General features: G+C 46.4%; 1 protein-coding gene across 2 annotated transcripts in view; it reads left to right on the top strand.

The window, feature by feature from the left end:
- Nucleotides 1-1,503: 1,503 nt before the first annotated feature.
- Tnrc6a (trinucleotide repeat containing adaptor 6A) overlaps nt 1,504-16,010 on the top strand; it is a 162,861-nt gene continuing 148,354 nt past the window's right edge. The window contains exon 1 of one of the 2 annotated variants that reach the window (XM_055627543.1): nt 1,504-1,674. The gene's annotated coding sequence lies outside the window, so the exon portion shown is untranslated. The remainder of the gene's footprint in view (nt 1,675-16,010) is intronic. The other variant, XM_055627542.1, reaches the window with a different exon arrangement.

Here is a 16,010-nt window from a genome sequence, read left to right as displayed (position 1 = left end):
CAAGGGTAGACAGCCAAGTGTTTCTCCTAAGATCCCTCCTCTGCTTTCATTATATAGGACAGTGCAAACAAACACTTCTGGTTGGAAGCTGGCTCCTTCCTCGAAGCATTCAATGTTGTTGCCCCTCTGGTCTCCCACACACTGTCCTGAACTGCCAAGTGACGGTGAATCACTCTATTCCCCTCCCCCCAACGAGAGCAGCCCACCCGTGATGCCTACTTGTTCCATATGTGGGTGAGAATCCGAGGCTAATGTTAACACCTCCGTGAGTGTGCGTCTGTGTGTGTGTGTGTGTGTGTGTGTGTGTGTGTGTGTGTGTGTGTGATCTCCAGTTGACATGTAAATCAAAGCAGAGAAAAACCAAACCAAGCAGATGATTGGAGTGGGAGGTGGGTCGCTGGGGGCGCTGGGGGAGGGTAGCAGAGGAAGTTTCCTCTGTTGAGTAGTTTGGGGGTAAGGATGAGGTGGGACAGATTTTCATACTGCATTTGTGTGGCCCTCGCATTGGGATCTGCCACATCCGGCTGGGTTTCTGTAGCCTCTAACAGACAAGATGCCTGTCAAGGACAGAGCTTCACACCAAAGCCTCTGTCCCACCCCCACCCGTGTGTGCAGGTGCCTGTGCCGTGTGTGTAACCTGTAGCCGAATAGGCGCCCTGCGAAGGAGCTTGTATGAAAGAGGATCTGAGTGTGAGTACAAACGAAGCACAAAGAGAGGAAACTGTGCAGCGGATTTTTTAAGCTCAATTTATTTGAGTCTTGATTCGGGAATGGGAAGGAGGAGAGCGCGACAGACAGACAGAAAATGATGGTCTCCACCCACAGAGGTCCCAGAACCAAGTATAAAAGGAGACATTGTAATCAGAGAGCCAGCCGGCCCCACCTGACTCAGACTGCGGCTGAGGGGCGGGAGGAGGACTAGCTGCAGCCGGCTCCTCTTTCGCAGGTCTCTACTCCCCCCCCCCCCCCCCCCCCCCCAAAAACCCCCCCCCCCCCCCCCGCCTCTTCCACCTCCACAGTTAGTGACGAGGTTCCGAAGCTGTGGGTAGGGGAGGCAATCATCAGGCTCCCCAGAACGAGGCAGGATGGTGTGCGCTCCAGCGCCCTGCATTTGCTGGGCCAGCGGTGGCAACACTTGGTTATTCAAGGCTGGAATTCAAATGAGGCTGGCGCTGCTCCAAGTCTCAGGGCTTAGGAGAGAGAGGCGCATTAACAATTCATCAAGATCAGCCTTGTGTGGGCTCCGGCTCCCCCTCTGCATCCCTCCCTCTGTCACTGATTTGGGGTTGTGGGGGGGACCTCTTCCAGAAGCACTTCAGCTGTCAGTCTATGAACAAGGATGGGGGGGCCTCTGAAGTTAGGCAGATTTTTCTCATCACATGATGGGGGACCTGTATCATGTGATGGCTCCGGTGATGTTGGAGGCGGCATGTGACTCCCAGCGCTACGTGGGCTCAAAAACAATTTAAATACAAAAACACACGCAGGTTCCCCTCTTTTCCTTTCCCTTTTGGTCTGGCTCTTTCTACCTTTGCGTTGGTGCCCGACCGAATGGAAAACCCTTCTTCATTTTGCAGCCTGTGAGCTCCGGGTACCTGGAGACCAGGCCCCTGCGCGGCCCCCACCCCAGGAGTCGTGCCCCCAACATTCTGCAGTCCTTTGACTATCAGCCTGGTAAGTTGCTGAATACTTTAACAATTATATGGGAAGCTGTCTTCAACTGTCTCATTAGCTTGCACAGGACACCCTCCCAGGGCAGGGTGGCAGGGAGCTGGGGGCTGGGGGAAGCACCCGGGGCCCTGGGGAGCTAAGCTCTGGGCCCTGCCCTGCGAAGCTAGGTTCTGCTGGGGTGGACCGGACTCCTGCCACTCTTTCCTTCTGTCTCCTCTAAGCCTTTCCACCTCTCACCTTGTTCTTTTCTGGCCCTTATTCATGACCCCCCCTCTTTCTCCCTCTTTCTCTCTCTCTCTCTCTCCCCCTCCCTCGCTCTAGCTCTCTCTCCCTCTCTTCCTGTCTCAGCGCGGCACCTCTCAGCTTGTTTTACAAATTTGTTTGTTTGTTTTAGATACCTAAATTTTATGACATTTCTGTTCAGGAATGGAGAGGCCAGTTCCTAAGGACCTGGCCTCGGGGAATGCACTAAGGTCTCCTGTCAGCTTTTCCTTAGCTCAAATGGTGTTGCCTCTGGGTTGTTTGAAGGTTGTCCATTAACCCCCAGATGCCAGCCCAGCCTGGGCTCATCAGGTGACAGGAGGCAGGGTGACAGCCATCAGGAGGCGAATCTCTGTGACTCCAAACATTTGACTTTGAGGGAGTCATCAAGGCTTCAGGCAGAGCCACAATTCAGCGCCCAGGGGCATTCTCGAGTACCACGCACAGGGTAGCTCACAGAGCTTGCTCTGAGTTTAAGGCCCTACCTTTGCACGTGGAGGCAGGATTGGCCTGAGAAACTAGCCTTGGGGGAAGCTGATGTGCATCCCATGAGAGTCCCGTCGAGGCAGCCTCTATAGGCACAGGGCCAAGTAGGTGGCTGCAGGCATGCAGCTGTCTGTTCAGCAAGAAACAACTACAAAGCACAGTCCACCCAGCAGCTCAGGAAGAGTGTCGTCTTTAGCCCCACAGGGAAACCGAGGCACAGAATGACCAGTTAGCTTCCTTGCTTACGGTCACACTAGTAAATGATCAACAGGGATTTGGGCCCCAGCAGTTCCTCCCTAGGGACTACACAGTTAACCATCATGGTAACCTGCCTCAGAAAACCAGCCAGCCAACAGTTACCATGCAACAGGTATCATGCAGGTTTGGGGGCCAAATTTGTGCACAAAACGGAAACATTCAGTTCTGTGCACAAATTCGGGCGCAAAACAGAAACACCCAGATTAAGCAAGTCACTGCACAAGGCAATCTATTGTTTCAAACCAGGGTCTTTGCTAAGAAAGAAAATAACAAGGAACCAGGAAAACATAGAATATAGATTTCAGCCCAAGAAGTGGGGCTGAAGGAAAGATGGTCTAAGGAGGCCTCCAAGATGATGTGATCTGAGTCAGCCAATAAGGTGAAGCGTCAAAATGACCTCTCCGACCAGAGGGAGAGACAAGGGCAAAGGCCTGGCTAAGGGACCAGCTCAGTCCCTGGAAGAGCAGTGAGAAGCCTGTGGGCTGAGCAGGGCATGTGGCTGTGACTGTGCCAGTTGGGGTGTTCTGGATTGTAAAGGACTCTGTTGTAGACCTTGCTTGGGTTTTAGATGGAAGCTTTAAAGTATAGAGCTGGATTTGCAGCATGAAGAAAAACCCCCACGAAGGGAACCAGTTTGTGTTGGGTTGCAAACCATCTCCGAGGCAGTGGCTTAAAAATAGGATGGTTTGGAGCTCTTTGTTCTGGGAGTCGGCCATTGCAGCTGGGATGATGTGAGCAGCACTATGCTTGACAGCACTGGCTTGTCCAGCTAGGCAGCCTGGAGGCTGGCTGGGAATACAGGTCGTGCTCAGGGAAGGAAGAACGGCAGGGCATTGACACTGACCAGGCCTTCTGACTGGACACTCCGGTTGAAACAGAGACTGGTAACTGGGGCTCAGATGATGAGAACAAGTGACTGCTGAGTGCTTAGCCTGTGATGGGTCATCTGTAGCACTCCCTCCAAGGCCCAGTGGGTAGAAAGAGCCTAAGAGGAGGAGTGTTGTGATAGGCTATCTTCTGGGTATGGCATCACCATTGCAACTGTAAACACACAGCAACTGTAGCTGGATAAACCCTTCATGCACACACACACACACACACACACGACATGGAAGTAGGAGGGTGCTGTTGTTGTAAATAAAAAGGTAGGTGGTAATAAATGTTTATTGTTAGGCTATAATTATTTGTTATTTGCCCTATGATTATCATGGCGGTATTATTTAACCGGCTTAGCACAATTAGTAAGACACAGACACCTGTTAAATTTTATAATGGCCTCGTTTACCTTGGGCTGGGCAGATATTTCATCTACACTGTCTCAATAACCTCATCGTCCACCTCCCAGCCCCCATCCAATGCCATCCTCCTTAGCCATCCTCAGCGGGGCTTCCTTCCATCCATAATCTTATGAATACTTGGTTATATTTGGAACTTTTTTTTTCCCATCCATGCCATCCTTGGAGTTCTTTCTCCCAGCCTACATGGTTTTTTTTTTTTTCTCCATGCTAACCTATCATGGCCTTTTTCTTCTTCCTTCCTTCCCATCCCTCTGTCTGTTTCCCATGATTCTCCAGTTCCCAAAGCCTGGGAACCTTAGCCATGCCTGCCCTGCCCAGGTTTTAGGCCTTTTAATCAATCAATAAGGAATAATGTCTTAGGCAGGTTTACACAACAAGGATGGGTGTATCCAGGCAATAACTAAATGTTGAGGGCCAGTAATTAGCATCAAAATACCAGCATCAGACCAACCCTCAACATGAGGAGGATGAGTTGGGAAAAAGAAGAGGTCAGCAGAAATGGGAGAGGGATAAGGAGTAAATGAGAACATAATATATTGTATACATGTATGAAATTCCCAAAAATAAAACAGAAAAAAGTAAACAAATGGTCTGAGCTCTTTATCTCCATATCCAGTCTTCTTCATAGGATGGCTAGGTCCCAGCAGCAGCCAGAAAGGGGAAAACTCAGTCTGCAGCTGTTCTCAAACCCCTACCTGCACTGCTGCTGCTCCTGCCCATTGGCCTAAACAAATTACACAGTTGGGAGAAATGCATCCCTTGAAAGGGGAAGTTAAAAATAATATGTCTATTTTTTTTTCAGACTTACTTACATGTATTCCAGTAGATAAGCTTGGGGCTGAAGAAATGGCTCAGTCAGCAAAGTGCCCACCACAGAAGCGTGAGGACTTGAGTTCAGCTTCCCAGAGACTGTATAAAGAGCTGGGGTTGGTGACATGCTCCTGTGACCCCCAACACGGGAGGATGGTAGTAGGGACATAGACAGGCAGATTCCTCAATCTCAGTGGCCAGGGAGTCTAGCTGGATGGAAGAGCTTCAGGCTCAATGAGAGACCTTGTTCAAGAACTAAAGATGGACAGTGATGAAGGTGAAACACCCAACATGACTCACATGTACGCACACCTGTGAGCAAACACACACACACACACACACACACACACACACACACACACCTGGGTAATGCCTCTACAATAATCGGGAAGAACTGAAGCCAAGAGGGACTATAAGGCCAGTTTTGTGCATAAGGATGAATCTGTTTTATACCCTGTCTTATAGTAAGGACGAACAAGGGCCTGCATATTTGATTGGGAAAGATCTTAGATGGGTGTGGCACAGGAGGCTGTCCTCACATTACAGAGAATAGCCAAGAAGGTTTTTTTTTTTGAGATGTCTTAAAATGAAGTTTGATGCAGCTAGAACTCTATTTCATTTCTATTTCCACACAATGACAGTACATACAAAAGTCCTGGGGCAACAAGAATGTGGCTTTGAGGGGCAGGGGCAGGGAAAGGATGGAGGCAGTTTGGTGTATTAGCCGTACAGGCGGGCAGCATGTGGTCGAGATACAGGTCGTTTTAAAGAGGACAGTGAGTGTGATAAAGCAGGGTGGGGGAGGGGTCACTCAGCAGAACAAAATGCTGGTTAAGAGCAGAGAGATGTGTTTAAAATGGCACACTTGTCTCCAGGAACATTTAATTGCTTGGGGCCAAGTACCTGGCCATGGCAGAAGTCAGGTTGAAAAATCTCACACACACACACACACACACACACACACACAAAGAAAGAAAGGGGCAGGGCTACCAGGAACTGGAAGGAAGGTGAGTCATAGAGTCTACCAGACCAGACTAAGAATGGGAGCAGGAAGGGGTGATAGGGAAGAAGGGAACTCTGAAATCGATAGAAGCTACAGTGAGTCAAAAGAGCTGCATCCTGGGCTGGCCTGGAATGTGACATCCCCCTGCCTCAGCCTTCTGAGTACTAGGATTAGAGGCACACACCACCACACCCAACCGGAAGTGACTGAGTTCTGCCAGATAGCTCCCTGGGAGCATCAGTTCAATCTGTGTCACCTGCCGTCCAGGCCCACCCCCCAGCCTTCTCCATCTCCACGCACAGTACCGCAGGAGCCTCAGGTGATTCATAAGCACACTGAAGCCTGAGAAATGCAGGTCTGGGCTGTTGCTGGAAAAAAAAACCAAAACAAAACCTGATGCTGTTGTGAGCAAGATAAGATAGCGAACCCCAAATCCCACACTCCTTATTTTCTCCTTACAGAGCAGTTCTTGATTTTACCCATTGTTCCTCCTCTGGCTTGCCCCTGGCTCTTATTTTATATTTTATTACTCAAAAGTGAAAACATACCCGTACAGATAATATAGTTAAAACCTACAAAACCGTTATTACCTTCAGTAATTCTCAGCTCATAGGCAATCTTCACTCCACATCACCCCTCCCATGCCAGATTATTTTGAATCAAGTCTTAGGTATGATGTAATTTAACATATAGGTTTTTCTCATTTGGTTTTTTTTGTTTGTTTGTTTTGTTTTTATTTCTGTCTTTTTTGTTTTGTTTTGTTTTGAGACTCTGCTATCTCTGGCTGCCCTAGAACTCACTATGTAGACAGGGCTGCCTTCGACCACAGAGCTCTGCCTGCCTCTGCCTCCAGAGTGTTGGGATTAAAGTTATGGGAGCTACCACGCTCAGCCCTACATATAAATTTGTAACTACCTCTCTTAATTTTCTGTAAAACGCTTTAATTTTATTTTCACTGCTAGGATTGAGCCTAGGCCTCTCACAAGATAGGCAGTCCCTCTCCTATGCACCTATGCTTCCAGCTCCAAGACTTCCCTGCCTCCTTTGAACGTGACTATTGTGCCGTCACCACATCCGACCAAATCAAGAGTAAGTCCTTACTTTGAGCTTAGTTAGTATGTGCATAGTGGCAACTCTCATCTGTCACTTAATCTGTTATCAGTTTGAATAGTTAAATAAGCTGTAAGTAGGTAGCGGTTGGTTAGGATACCTCTTTACCACCTTCTTTAATTCTTCTTTTTTTTTTTTCTTCTTATAATTCTGTGTTAATAAAATCACTGGGCCCAGTCCGAACTCTTGTCAATCATGGCGCCATTTAATACAATACTCTTGCCCATTGTATTTTTGTAAACTAGTGACAAGATCTAAAGGGAAGTACTTCTGAGAAGATGTTTTGGGGCCTGGAGAGATGGCTCAGTGGTTGAGAACATGAGGCAGTCCTCCAGAGGACTCAGGTCTGATACCCAGCGCACACACACACACACACACACACACACACACACACACACGCAGCGGCTCATTCGCTTTGAACTTCAGCTTCAGGAGATCCAGGGCCTCTTTCTGGACTCCTTGAATATTGCACACGTTGGTACATATATGTGCCTGCAGGCAAACACTCACACACATAAAATAAAAATTTAAAAATCATTTAAAGGAAGAAGAATGAGAACATGTTGAAATGGGGCATACCACAGTACGTACAGACTTGTAGGCGTGTGGCCTGAAGCGCCAGGAGGCCTGTGTTGGAGCCACTACCTCAGGAGGTCTGTCACAGCGGCTGATTGTCCTCCCTGGCAGCTGCTTTGTCTTGACATTTGTAATAACATTTCTGCCTGCTTTTATCACCCACGTGTATTCCTGAGGAATATCTTATCTCACTGCTTACAGCCTTTTGTGAGTGCAGTTTCGACAGAGGCGTTCTTCCGGCTCTCTGTGAGGTTTGCCCCCGTCGGTGACAGTAGCTGTAGAATCTGCTCATCCCCACCAGCGACACACAGGGCACAGCCGATCACCTGCTCTTGGCTGGCATTCGGGATCTTTCCCCAGTTTACTGCCCTTCGAACAAGGCTACTATACGAATTCCCGTGCCTGGCTTAGGTCACACCGACGCAGGGGTGTCTCCCGGCTGTGTGCACACAGGGAGAGGTCCTGGGTCGCAGAACACGCATCGGTTCAACTCTGCATGAGGAGAAGCAAACGGCTCTCTCTCTGCCAAGAGCTGCCGTTCCTTTCCGGTTCCTACGCCTCTTAATCTCTTTTCCTCTTAATTCCTTGTTGGCTTCCGGTAAAATAACAGAAACAAAACCAATTATCCTTGTCTCCTGACCTCAGAGGCAAAGAGCTTGTCATTACGAAGTTGGACATGGCTGCCCAAGGGTTTGGTTGTTGTTAAGGAGTTTTGTCTTCTGGAATTCTAACATGATTCCTCTGTTTCACTCTTCTAGAGTAGTGAGTGATGTCCAGCTCTGAGACGCTAGGCAGGAGTTCCCAAGGTGGTCTCAGCTTTGCCGTGATCACATAGTCGCATCCTTTTGTGTAACTGGGTCTTTCCTAGCTGTATTGTATTTCCAGGTTTGAATTGCTCTAAATGTATATATTGTTTTGCTCTGTGTTCAGGAGAGGAATATCCCTGTAATTTCGCTCCTAACTTACCGGATGTGGCTAAGAAGCTTGTGCCGCCCCGAGAAAATGAATTTGGAAATGTTCATGTTGTCTTATAGTTTTCTTGAAGAAGTTTGGGTTGGGTTGGTAGATTTCTTCCCTGGGTATGTCCCTGAATAGACTTTTCTAGTCGGGGTTGGGGGTGGGGGAGCTAGAGAGAAGGCTCGCTGGTTAAGAGAAAGGCTGCTCTTACCCAGACCTCGGTTCCTAGTGCCCTCACAGTGAAGGCCCTCCTAGTGCCCTCATGACTACCTGCAGCTCTAAGTCTAGATGATTGACACCCTTTTCTGGCCTCTGTAGGGTGCTGCATGCATGTGACACACATAAACTCCATGCAGGCACTCTTGCAAACACATAAATCTTTTAAAAAACCAATTTGTTAGTAAAACTCTTAGGATTTAGAGTTCACTTCAGAGAAAAGTTACAAATGTGGATTCACTGTTTGTAGCAGATGTGAGACTTGAGCTTTCTCCCAGTTTTTGTTGTTGTTGTTGTTTGTTTGTTTTCTACATATTTATTTATTTATTTAGTACAAATTACAGTTTATTCACTTTGTATCCCATCTATAGCCCTCTCCCACCTCCCTTCCCAACCCTACCCTCACTCCCTCAACTTCTCCCTTGCCCCTCCCCAAGTCCACTGGTAGGGGAGGTCCTCCTAGCCTATCAGGTCTCATCAAGAGTGGCTGCATTGTCTTCCTCTGTGGCCTGGTAAGGCTGCTCCCCCATCAGGGGGAGGTGAACAAAGAGCAGGCCAATCAGTTCATGTTAGAGATAGTTCTTGTTCCCATTACTAGGGAACCCACTTGGACACTGAGCTTCTCCCTGTTTTGATAAGTTGTTGTTGTTTTCTGCGCATTTGCCCATCATGGTTTTTTTTTTTTATATTTTTATTATTTATTGATTTAACTTTTATTTTATGTCCATTAGTGTGAAGGTGTCAGATCCCTTGAAACTGGTGTTACAGACAGTTGTGAGCTGCCAAGTGGGTGCTGGGAATTGAACCGGGTCCTCTGGAAGAACAGGCAGTGCTCTTAACCACTAAGCCATCTCTCCAGCCTCCACCCCTCATGTTTTAATTATTTATACTTTCTCAGAGTCCGAACTAGGATGTTTTTACAAGTGGCAAAAACTATCACCCCTGCCCGAGGCAGTTTTCAGCGAGCAGTCACCTCTCCAGTCCCACAATTCACAGTTTTATATATGTGAATTATATTATATAAGTCTATAAGAATTTTTGTGTGCTTGCATTCTCTGGATGGAGAGAAATTTGATAGCATCTTTCTGTAATTATAGAGATAATATAGTTATATATTTATATATTAACTTTATACAATATGTAATTATTTTATACATTTCATATTAGACACAATACCTTTCATATTTTCTATTATATAATATTTTATATTGTATATAATATAGAGATTACATATTACATATACATATTGTATATTACAATTACATATTACATATACAATAATTACATATTATCTCTTTAATTATAGAAAGATGTTTTATATTATATATTTTTATGATTGTAGAAAGATGTATATTTCAGTCCTTATGGTATGTTAATCCAATTGGGGTTTTTTTTCTAATTTTTATTTGTTTCATTTTAATATTGTATTTTGCCTGCATGTATGTTCACTGTGTGTGTACATCAATGGTTCTTTTTAAAGAATCAAATTAAGAGTTGGTTCTTTTCTTCTACCATCTGGGTCTTTGAACTCAGGGCATCAAGCTTGGTGCAAAAGCCCTTACCAGCTGAGCCACCACCCAGTCCCAACTCACTGTTTCTTAAACCTTCTATATGCCATGGGTTCCTTAAGTGATCTCATTAAATCTATGAAGCCAGATGTGATGCACATTTGTAATCCCAGCACACAGAATGCTGAGGCAGGAGGACTGGGAGTTCCAGGTTATCCTGGGCTACGTGGTGAAACCCTATCAGTATCAAGAACAAAAATTAAAAAACAAAATGCACAGAAAGATAGTTGTAGCTTATATGAAAATGCTGTGTCATTTTATGTAATGGATCTCAGCATTTGCAGATTTGGGGATCTGGGGTAAAGGGCTAAAGAGAATCCCTCGCTGATAACAAGGAACAATTATGTTCATGTGATAGATGTGTGCAGCGATTCCTGTGAGCCTGTGTACTGTAATAAAAGGTCACCTAGCTCCTACCCGGGATGTGTGACTCTGGAGCCTGTCTTCCCCTTGCAGTGCCTTTACTTCTCCTCTGTCCTTCAGACACGCCTGCTGAGAAGATGAAACTATCTCTGACTACTTCCTGTGATCGGTTCAGGAGATGAGCTGCAGGTGTTTGATTTTCTCTGTGTTTGTGCTGTACCAAAGGGTCTGACTGGGCTCATCTGTCAGGAATAACTACAGGAAGATCTTGTTGAGCACTTTGTGCCAGCCACTAATCCCGATGCTTTCCTTGGTTGTATATTCAGTTCTGACCGGGGGTGTTCAATTGGTATAAAAGGGAAGGGCGTGCCCCTGCATCTGAAGGCCAAAAGTCAATGCTGGTGTTCTCCATCATTCTTCACCCTGCGTTTTGAAGGAGGGTCTCTTGTTGGACCTGGATCTTACTGATGTCTGGACTTCCTGGCCAGCAAGCCCTTGGGATCCTCCTGTCTTCACTTTCTAGTCGGGGGTCACAACTGTGGGCCTGACTTTTTATGTAGGCATTGTGGATTCTGACTCGGGTCCTCAGGGCTGAAGTACTCAGCGAGTACTTCACCCTCTGAGAAATCCTCTCGGCCCCAAATTTTTGACACTGACATTCTACAAATGTGTTGAACCTCAATTTTAGCTATCCCAGGACACAAGGAGCATGTAGGCCACAGGTTAGGCGCCCCTCAATAGCCCTTGATAGCATTTTTTTTCCTTTTGTCTGTTTTCTGGGTTACTCATGGTAGACCATGCTAGGAACTGCTTTCCCATCCCCAGTCCTAGTTATTTGTTGAATACGTGACTTTACCCCCACAATATTGAGATATGTAGTATTATTCCCATCTGGCTGGGGAAGCAGCTGAGACTCCAGGTGGTTAAAAATGACCGAGTGAGTGAGACAGAACATCCTGAGGATATTGGATACAATGTTGAATACATAAGAGATGCAGACACATATGCCCAGCAGGTGCCAGAGATGATCCACTGGGGCAGGGGAGGAAAATAATGGAACTGCCATATATTTATATAATTGTGCATGGGATCATCATTAACTTTAGTTAATATTTTAATTCTTTGAGAATTTCATATTTTGATCATACTCACCCCCCCAATTCTTTCTCCTAACTCTTCCAAGATCCACCCTCACTTCTTCATACCCTCCCAATTTTGTGTCTCCCCCCCTCTTTTTTTTTTTTTTATTCATCTACTAGGTCTAAATTTGTGACACATGTGTGGTCTCCCGCCGGAGCGTGGTTGCCCTACCAAGAGCCATGCTCTTAAAGAAAACTGCCTTATCTTCCCCCAGAAGCCATCAACTATCCATTGCGCCTCAGTTAGGGGTGGGGGCTCCTGAGCCCCTCCCCCCTTTGCGGGACGGCTGACTGGCTTGACCTTTTGTAGGTCGTGTGCACAAGACAACCTTACCTGCTGTGAGTTCATGAGGGCAGCAGCCCTGTCAGGGAGCTATTATTTCACTCCAGTTCTCTCCAGCCTGTAGCTCTTTAAATGTTTCTCCCCTCTTTTCTGCATGGTCTCTGAGCCTTGGTTGACTTTATATTTCACGATGGTTTGTGATATGCTGGCTGTTGCTGAGTGGTACACAGATACGCGCTGTAAACAAACACGTCTGTTCAGGTTCAAAATGTAGCTTGCCGGAGGGAGTTTCCAGACGAATTTGGAGACCACTGTGTTAAATCACTACTTTCTCTTCAGAGTATAATTGATTGACTGATAGGTTTGTTTTCTGTTTCTCAGCACCGAAGACAGAACCAAGAGCCTGTCCATGCTAGGCAAAGAACTCTGCTACTTAACAACAGCCCCACCCCTAAAACCTTCCTTTTTAAAATGAAGCTTTATTTGTTTCTGTGGCGTGTGTAAGAGTGTTTTGTCTGCATGTATGTACGTGCACTGTCTGCATGCAACATGCCCCTGTAATCCTGAAGAGGGTGTCGGAGCCCCTGGAACCGGATTTACAGACAATTGTGAGCCGTCATGTACATGCTGGCCATGACACCCAGGTGCTCTGCACCAAGGGGAAAGTGGACTTAACCGCTAAGCCGTCTTCCCCATCTCCCCACCCCCAAAAGGCTTTTTAATTATCATCAGAGCTAAAGAAACAGTTTTGTTGCTGGGCAGCGGTGGCATACACCTTTAATTGAGGTACTTGCGAGGCAGAGGCAGGTGGATCTCCGAGTCTGAGGTGGATCTCCTGGTCTACCAAGCATCTACATATTACTGGCCAGACATCCAGGGGCTACACAGAAAAACCCTGTCTCAAACAACCAAAAAAAAAAAAAAAAAAAAAGAGAGAGAGAAAGAAATAGAGAATAAGAAAAAACAAACAAACAAAACAGTCCTGTCACCATGATAGGATTTTGTTTTTTTATGTCTTTATAAGCAATGCTCTATGATTTGGACTTAGGGAATTTAGAAACTTCCCCTATTGTTGTGGGTCTCGCTCTCAGTAAGTAAGTTCGGGAGGGTAGAATGGAATATATTCATTTTGTCTCATGAAGTTAACTAGTGACTATAATAGAGTTAATTCTGTTCCCCTACTGCCTGAGAAGAACATTAGAAGGTAAGGAATTGCCTATTCATTGAGGCATACGTCAATGAGCAGAGCTGAGTAATGAGAGGCCAGGGAACAGTCAGCGAAGTAGATTCCGTTCTGTTTTACTGGGATACTTAACTCGGCTGTCACTCTAGACATTTTCACACTTTTATATGGAGAAGTGAAAGAAAAAAAAATCTAGGCTGATACTGCAGCCAAGGTAACAACCACGGATGTACCTTGGCAGAGACAGCTCTGTAACTGGATGATAAAGGGTGTGTTAAAGTCCACAGGATGACAAAAGAGAAACAGCCGAGAACATGTTCCGCACTTAGCGGACGAGGTAGCCACAGAGGTGGAAATTCAGTTCTCTGGGCAGAGCGGATGGTGTCACCACATGGCCCTGCAGGGGTGATTTGTAAGAAGAGAGACAAAACATGGATGGAAGGAAAGGAGAGAGGAAGATACAGGAAACAAGGTAGGAGGCGGGCCAGCTCAGCTTCAGGAGTTCAAAAGGGGGTTGACCAGATAGCTCAGCACATAAGAGTACCTACCAAAAGTAAGGCTTTGAGTTAGCCTGAGAGACCCATGTGGAGGAAGGAAAGAATAACGTCAGGAACTTGTCCCCCAATCTCTGTGGGTGCCGATTTCCACCTCCAACCTCACTCGTGCGGAGTGCACACTCACCAGTGCCACCATGGCAACTTCTTATGTGGATTCTGGGGCTTGAACTGCTCATGCAGCAAGGGCTTTATTAACAACCATCTCCTCAGCTCTGGATGTTTGTCTTCTGAGTCAGTGTTTCTAAAATGGGACCAACATGTCTGTAAAATAGCCTTGTAGTTTTGCGGCTTCTGCTTAAGCATTTCGTAAGTTTGAAATGGCCAAGAAAATAAAAAACTCGATTCGTCCTCCTGTTAACCGGCTTCAAGATGGACAGTCTTTAGCAGGATATAGCTGGAATTCGGTTAGTAAGACATAGTCTAGCTTAGCTCTATCGTTTGCATGTCATTGTTTACTCATGTAAAATTTGCTTTTTGTTACTACTATGTTGTGTTGTGGCTCTGATTAACAAAAATAGATTAATGACTAAAATGTGGTTCACTGGAGTGTAAAAGCACACGATAAAAATAGTTGCAACCATCGCCGAAGAAGCTTAATGAGAGAACAGGACTTCCAGATCATCTGTGATGTGATGATTTCACCAGAGCAGCTGGTAGGGGAAGTGTGAATGGGAAACACGGCTGCGGAGATCTGGAAATTGGATTTCACTGAACAAGAGATTTTCTGCACCGTATCTCCCATTAGCAACTTTGTTAGGTAGCTGCGTGACTTGGCCAGAGATTTCACATCATTTCCAAAAAGGGATTACCTGCGTGACCAACCAGTGTTCAGTCAGCCAAATGCAAAATAAGCTGGAGCTCAGTTGCCCAGAGCTTCCCCGGTGTGGTCAAAGCTGTGGGGTTGTCCCTGTCCTTAAACGAAAAAAGGTGTTCAGTTTCTAGTTTGATAATCACCCAAATGTAAAACACAACTTAATTCACTGATTTTATTTTTATTACATATTTATTAGTTGTTTGTGTGTGTGTGTGTGCGCGCGCGCACACACACACACATGTGCAGGCTTCCATATGTCACGATGGCCATGCAGAGGTGAGCGGACAACTCTGTGGGAGTTTTTTTCTCCTTCTAGCATGAGGGTCTCAGAGAATAACTCAGGTCAGTCTTGGTGGCAAGCGTCTTTACCTGCTGAGCCATCTCATGGTCCCCATAATTCATGTTTAACTGAGGAAACAACAGTAGAAAGGCAGAGCGTGGTGGACACATGCCTTTAATTCCGGTAGTCTGGAGGCAGAGGCGGGCTGATCTTTACGAGTTCCTGGCCATCTGGGGCTTCGTAGTGAGACCCTGCCTTAAAAACAAACAAACAAACAAACAAAAATAAAAATCCAGCAGAACTGGGGTGGGATTTGGGTGGAGGATGGCTCAGTGGATAAAGCAATTGCTGAAAAGCATGAGGGCAGAGTTCACATCTCTAGACGGGCCCCCCACACACACATTAAGTCAAATGCAGTAATCAAGCATCTGTATTCCAAGTCTCCGTGTGGTGAGATGGGAGGAGAGACAAGAGAAAACCCAGGAAATGCTGACCAGTGAGCCTGCCTTACACAGCAGTGATCAGCAAGAGACCCTGCCTCAAACTGAGCTTGCCCTCTGACCTCCACATGTACACCATGGCAAACACATACCGGCCCTCACATATGAGCGTGCGCGCATAGAATGCTGGGAGAGTCAGCATGGCAACACACCTGTCATCCCAGCACTCAGGAGGGGAAGGCCAGAGGGTTGGGAGTTGTAGGTTAGCCTGGGCTACATGGGAAAACCAAAGTCAAAACAAAACCACAACAGCAACAAAAATGCCGAGAGAGAAAGCAAAGTGTACGGGTAGGGTTAGCTGGCAGATGTCGAACAAACACGGTCATTACACCGCCAGCCAGCACAGTGTCCCCTGCGAGAAGCCACGGGTAGAGAAAAATCTCATTCCAGGTAGCACTGAGTGGGGCCTGGTGGCACAGGTCTGCAATCCTGTTTGGAAGACTAAAGCAGAAAAAAAAAAAAAAAATGCAGGTTTAAGGCCTGCCTGGCTGCAGAGTGAGCTCAAAGCAAGCCTGGCAACATAGTAAGATCCTATCTCAAAATAAAAAATATATCCACCAAGGACCATGTATGGATGGAACCTAGAACCTTTGCTCGGATGAAGCCCGTGGTAGCTCAGTAACCAATTGGTTTCCCATAGTGAGGGGAACAGGGACTATTTCTGACAGGAACTCAAG

The sequence above is a fragment of the Psammomys obesus genome, unplaced genomic scaffold (genome assembly GCF_907164565.1).
Source record: "Psammomys obesus unplaced genomic scaffold, mPsaObe1.curated_primary_1811, whole genome shotgun sequence".
NCBI lineage: Eukaryota > Metazoa > Chordata > Mammalia > Rodentia > Muridae > Psammomys > Psammomys obesus.
Note: the sequence above shows the minus strand (reverse complement) of the source record. Positions and strands in the feature narration are given on the sequence as shown.